Source organism: Pectinophora gossypiella, chromosome Z (assembly GCF_024362695.1).
Source record: "Pectinophora gossypiella chromosome Z, ilPecGoss1.1, whole genome shotgun sequence".
In the NCBI taxonomy this organism is placed as follows: Eukaryota; Metazoa; Arthropoda; class Insecta; order Lepidoptera; family Gelechiidae; genus Pectinophora; species Pectinophora gossypiella.
The window spans coordinates 6,886,893-6,893,819 of record NC_065433.1 but is presented as its reverse complement, the minus strand read 5'-3'; the positions used below and the strand labels follow the sequence as shown (position 1 = coordinate 6,893,819).

At 38.2% G+C, this 6,927-nt stretch overlaps 1 long non-coding RNA gene across 1 annotated transcript; it reads right to left on the bottom strand.

Moving 5' to 3' along the window:
* Positions 1 to 252: 252 nt before the first annotated feature.
* Positions 253 to 1,000, bottom strand: LOC126380799 (uncharacterized). Its single transcript, XR_007568537.1, has 2 exons — positions 788 to 1,000; positions 253 to 605 (listed from the first exon to the last, which is right to left on the bottom strand). It is a non-coding gene; the product is annotated as an uncharacterized LOC126380799 (long non-coding RNA).
* Between the last annotated feature and the right edge of the window lie 5,927 nt (positions 1,001 to 6,927).

Sequence of the window (6,927 nt, the reverse complement as noted above, 5' to 3'; positions counted from 1 at the left end):
ACATTCTCTCCAAATGAATTGGAAGTGGCAACTCCGTGACAAACTTGACAAAGCACCACACAAAAACATCGATTTGAAACGTGTGTTTCAAAAACTGTTCGGTATTTCTCTAATCTGTACTGTAGGTAGCAACTAGATAGGTACGAGTATTTGCAATAGCGAGTCAATTGACAATACCTACTTGGAGTAGATTGCCAACATCATTTTTATGAACCGGAAGCTGTGGGTCTGTGTAAATTGTAAAGGTTATAGTACGGGTGTTTATGTAATGTCTTTATTTTCTATATTACAATAGGTACTTAAGTACTTATGTATATGTATGGATTTACAGGCTGTGACATGCTTAATGAATCAGCTGGTATCCCTAAATGTCGTAGTACTAGGTAGAAGGTAATAATGAAGAATCAAGGTTGGCATTAGATAGAGGTTGTCGTGGCGGCGGAGTAGGCCGGCCGCGGCGGCCTTCTGGTGTGACATCATGGGCTGACGTCACCGCCGCCGCCACTCCACGCACCACGCACGACCACACTGCGCCACACCAACTGCCTTCCACCTCCAATCCAAAACCGCCTCTAAAACCACCGCACAGAGTCCACACGCGACGCCTTGACGTGTAATTAAACACAGGGTTATACGTGTATAAATTATGAACACCATGCCGTTCTATGAGAGTCTTTGTTGTGCGATGATGGTCGTAATCGGAATTTAACTTCCTCAACAACGTACACGTGGAAACAAAAGACTCGCATGGTTTATTTATAACATAAATATCAATATACGTACCTACCTATATGTATAAACCTTCATAGCTGTTGTTTAAGTAGATAAATTGGGAAGCAGACTTCAATAAATGCGGAGATGACGTCAGAATATAGGCACGTAAAGCCTCAACTGTAACTATGACATGTAACTCTTAAACATGTATAGAATATAGGTATATATGTAGGTACATGAAAAGACGGTGTCCTATTTTATGAGCGTCAGTATCACAATGAGTCGTTCAACGATATGCACTAACAGATTAACATGGGTCATCCGGATGAGAGTAATATTGTTATCTAGGATACAGGAGAGGATACAACATATGTATTGTATATTGTATTAACATTTTGGACATATAATATTAAATTATTATAAAAAAGCAACTACAAGTGTGTGGCGTGGCAAGTCTTAATTCTTAAATCGGTGCGCTGGTATTTTAATTAAACAACGGCATAAAGTAACATTTGAAAAGTTTATTGTCTCACATTTTACACTTTTACTTGTTTTACCAATCGTCGTGTTTTTTTGTATTTTTAAAATTAATTATCTAACACAAGAAGACATTTTGTGCATCCATTTTGGATGCTAAGAAGGAAGTCTCCATCTTTGTCTATGACAATACCTTTTTTATAGTAACCAAAACCATAGACATTATTACATTTTGTTCGTGATCCGAACAAACAAAGTGTATTTACATTCTGTAGTGGCTGGTTGCTTAGTTTTTTTAAACGGTTTTATTTTGACTGATGATCATAGCTCAAGTTATGAAAGTTAATTTCAATCAGCACATTTATTTAAGCGAATGCTAAGGTAAACGAGGTACTTATGTCCTACGTCTACATAGCATAAAGTTAGCACACCAGCGGCATACCGCGGCGTCGGCATGTCCACAACACATTCGCTTTTACAACTCGTGTGCCAACCGAACGTATTGTAAAACAGACCAATCTACAGAAATAGGCATTCTAATACTAACCTGACTAACATGTGCATGGAATATTATTACAACGTATTGGCAACGACATCCACGTTCTTTGTGGAAACATACTTTGTACTGCGAGTTCACAGGTCGATTTATAGAAATGATAACATACACTTAGTATGCAAAACAGTATTTAAAATCAGCAGCATGCGATGGCAGAGGTCACCTCCAGATAAGCCGCGTATAGAGCGTTAAATATAAAGACGGATGAGCCGAGTGGTAGGTATTGTATTGAGGGACAAAGAAAGACAAAGTGCGGTGTTGGATCGATGACCCGAATCCGCAGCGTGGCGACGACTGTTCTATGTTTGCCAATTATATTACTTATTTACAGACGGAACGTCCCCAGTGGCTTTATGTTTTCATATTATGGCATTTACGATTAGCATGGCATTACGATTCCTTCGATTACGGTTCGAATCCAGCACAGGCGTAAACCAATGATTATCGAATTTGTTTTCGAATTCATGTTTAGATCATAAATGTTTATCACGTGTTCAGCGGTGAAGGAAAACATCGTGAGGTACGCCACATTCCCGAGAAGTGCATTTTCGTATGGTATGTGACCTAACCTGTGTTAGGCTGGTTTTCCCATCGCGGGTTGGAAGGTCAGACAGGCAGTCGCTTCTGTAAAAAACCGGACCTGTCAAATCTTCAGGTTAGGTAAGCGGACCCTGTGAAAAACGGGATAATGCTAGGAAGATGAATGGTGGCACGATTCCTTGAAAGAATTTTATATCATGGGAGAACAATTTCTGGTTTCACCTGTAAGTATAATAATATAGTACAGCTAAAACTATCGATGCTCAATCTTGAAATATATCTTACATGAATTTGTAATTAAGTAACTGGATAGGAAATGGCTAAAAAGCACAGGTGTCATCTTTACGACAAGTTTAAATCTACATGTGGCTGAGACTTGACGGTCTAAAGTAATACTAGTACTCAATATTCTAGATAGATGACGCCGGCGTCGGTTTAGTGACGATACATAGATCGAAAGCATTTCGCATGGACAGGAGGACCCGGTGATGTAATGGTTAACAAGCTCATCCTGGCTTAAAAAGAGTTGAGGGTTCAAGTCCCGTCAAAGTCAGATTTTTTTTCGATTTAAATTTTCTCTTTATGTGGATTTGGATAGGAAATGTCTTGTTTGCAGGATACAGGCTGCCGCACTATCACTGAGCGCTGTAATTTTAAACAGCTCGAGCTAGGTTTGAAAGACTGCGTTGATCAGCTAATGTTGTTCATGCCATATGCTACTGTATATCGTCGCCTAATACTTGGTGAAAACCACGTATTGATTAAAAAATCACCATTTGGGTGTGATTTTCTTTAACAAAACCTCGATTTCTTTCAACTAAACCTAGCTCAGACTCTGGTGGGGAGCGGAGAGTTGCCGTTCTATACGCAGTACGAGTATTATTCCTTATTCTATGGTTGTGCCTCAGATGGCATTAACTACTTGGCCGGACAAATGGGGAGCTCTGAGGGCTCTCACCCGGACTCCAGCAACCATGGAAAAATCATCATGTCAGTAAAGAAAATTGTCCTCATTTTTATCACTAACTAAAAAACACAATGTTCACGTAGGTACCTACGTCTAAAGACTTTTACTTATAAGTTATCATTTTAAACTGCTCTCTAAGCACATACATAATTATTATATATATTCTTCATTATGTCTGAGGTATAGGTACTAACAAAACAAGCGGTTACAAGCTGATCGATTGGTTGCAAAAAACTAAACTGATAGATGACGTGTTCTGTGCTAGTAATAATAAAAACTTGCCTCTTTTTTATTCTACTGCGGAGTACAGAGTAGGTAAGTACCTACAGGTATAAATAATTGTAATTAAAAATGTTAGAGCCTTGTAACTTGATAAGTACGCACATACCTACTACCTACTTGACTCTCAAGTCTCAACTATCGCGTTTGAGCTCCATAACCGTAGAGGCAAACGTTTTGAGTAAGTAGCCAGTAGGTACCTACCTACCTAATCAATAATTATGAGTGATGTTTTACAAAGTTTTACAAATTGGGAGGCTTGGGAGCAAACTAAACCAAAGTCTACCTACTTATCTCTTAGTGCTTTAATAAATTAAAATTGTTTGACCTGATAACAAGACTGTTCGTCGAATGAATCCTGTAATTCGTAGAATTAATGATTTAAATGTTTGAAGGTTTTTCGCCAGTGTATCACGTACGTAGTGATTTATATTATCTTTGCCTCATACTGTGCCATAGAACGCCATGCTTACGATGGCCGTTTTGACACATTACAATAGGGGATTTGACCAGCTTAAAGATAAATTAAGAAATGTTAAGCTAGAAATAGAAGCCAGTCTAAGATGGTCAAAACTCAGTGTCTTGCTACTTTTCAGCTTATTTTCGAATTTTATTTATAAATTAATTAACAATGTAATTAAGTAACAAATTATGTAAAAACGCTCGAAGTGTAGGTATTCGAGTACCTAGTAGAGTTGGCAGGTACCTACTTTCGACAATAACTAAGAGTACTCCCTACAAAGTTTCCTGAGACTTTTTTACTAGATTATAAATAAAAATATAGGTACTTACTTACCTAAGATACAGAATGTCCCAAAAAATTGTGTCAAGCGAGCCGAAGTCCTGAGGTAGAGCACTCGTTACGGAATTGTCTTCGGACTGTGGTTAAAGGAAAGGTATTTCGTTATTTCTACTCTTATAGGAGTAATTGACGTGGGTTTCAATTGTTTATCTAAATAATAAAAGGAGAAACTGACTGACTGACATATCAACGCACAGCCTAAACGGCTAAACGTAGGCACTTGAAATTTGGAAGGGACGTAGCTTAGGTACCGTAGAGGTGCACTAAGAAAGGAATTTCCGGAATTCCCACGGGACCGGGAATTAGCAGGAAAATCCTTTTGTATGAAAAATCTAAACCGCTTAAGTTAGACGCTTGAAATTTGGCATGCAGGTACCTTAGTTAAATTAAAGCTTAGTTGCAACAAGATATTGCAAAATTCCCACGGAAACAGGAGTTAGCGGAAAGAAACATTTCTATGAAAAAATCGAAACCGCGTAAGATAAATGTTTTCAATCTAGCATGCATGCATACCTTAGTAAATATAAAGTTTAGTTATGGCTGTATTTTGAGAAATGGGAGTAAGCGGGAAAAAAAATTGTATCAAGAAATGTAAACTGCATAAGTTAGATGCTTGACACTCCCATACAAAGATCTCTCTTTTATAACACGCCACGCGGACGAAGTCGCAGGCAAAAGCTAGTTACTTATAAAAGTGTTATAACCACCAGCTGCAATGTATGACATTTCTCTTGAATGAGCTGAGAATGAGCTTCGAATCCTTGGACCTCACTTTACAATAGTTGAACGTGAACAACTTTGCTATTTAAATAACATTTTTGCTTTTTTTCGACTTACATTTTCTCTTCATAACTTTGCTATTTGCCCCAATAGAGGTACATTTTACTAGTAAGTATTTGAAATTATTGCCAGAGTATAGACCCTTCATTTCATTCTATAATCCTACAAAGTATCCATAACATTAACAATTTTAAATACAGTTATAGGTAGGTAAGTACTTTGACACGTTTTTTTACAGTACAGTAGTAAGTTGGCCACCAGATAATAGTTACCTACGAAGTGAAAGGAAGTAATTTCAACAGAAAGGAAGAAAAAAAATAGGTAATTATTTCTGATCTAGGGAGATAATCTTAACAAAGTACCTACCTACGACGCACCTATCTAGAAAAAAGTACAAAACTGGTAGTATCCCCTATAAACCATAGATAATTGCTGAACATGTCTACATGTTGGTGTATCGGAAACCCCTACGGGTGCTATAGGTAATTTATGAAACAGAAAACGGTTAGAGAATGAAAATAACCAATTAACCAAAGAATTACCTATCTCCACGACTAGAAAACATTTCTCAAACTACCGTTTTAATATAGCACCTACAACTTTTAGAATCCCACTAACAAAAACAGCGGGAAGAGCACGACGCCCGTGGAACTGACAACTGTCAAGAGTGATGTCGCATAGAGTAAGTACCCATCTATCATAGACTATAGTTATTTTCGTTGGTAAATACCAACGTACAGTGCCTATGCCTTCAGCCTATCGTACAGTAAGTCCATCATGTGAAAAAGGACTCTATACTTTATTCGCTCCCACATCAGAACAAGAGTTAAGTATCTAGGTAATTAATTACTTTTATACAAAATAAAAGTTAAATGGTTGTATTCCAATCAAGTTTTTTGAAGAGGGAACTCAAAGTTGGGAAAGTGTCACAGTTCGAGTAAGGCTGTGGTTAGGTAGGTAGGCAGCAGTTGGCAGCTGAATGTCGGACACCAGGCGCTATCACCATGGTAACGGCTCCTTGTACCTACCCTATCGATCCCGGCCGACTCTGTCTTGGCCGCCGATCCGACGATCATGCATTTTATCCAACTTGCCCCGATTATAATATGTTAAAGTTAACACGGCAACATAGGTACGATCTACTATACCTATACAAATAATCAGCTGCAAATGCAAGCATCAGTAGGTACTTATCAGTTCATAGTTCGTACAGATCGGCCCTATTTTTCATCTAAAAAGTTTTGAACTAAGTAAGTAGGTACCTCTTTGCGCAGAGTACCTACCTAGATATACCTGGTAGGTACTGTACCTACCAGGTATCTAGGTAGGTACTCTGCGCAAAGTTCCTTACGTTACCTAGTAGTTAACCTATACAATTCCATTTGCCTTTGAAATAGTTTGCACTGTAAATAACCACACAAAAAAGGTCAGACAGATGAAGTCGCACCACATTGACCTGGTAGGTATCTTTTCACCGTATTGATATTTAGGTAGGTACCTACCAAGCATCTAAAACAGTCAGTCCCGCTGTAAACTGTAACTTATGTGTCCCCACTTATGTGTAACAGTATACCCACCTATGGGTAGGTACTTAATCCACAATAGGTAGGTGTAGGTAAGGTACCTACTACCTATTCGTGATATTGATCTGACAACGGACCATTTTCCATGTCAAGGTGAGTAGGGATCAAACGTTAACTTAGTTTCTTTAGTTAGAAATCAAAGACCGCAACGCAAGATTCGTGATTTAGTATAGTAGGTAGATAAGTACCTACCTACTTTGTCACCTACTTATGTGACTGATAATGTGAA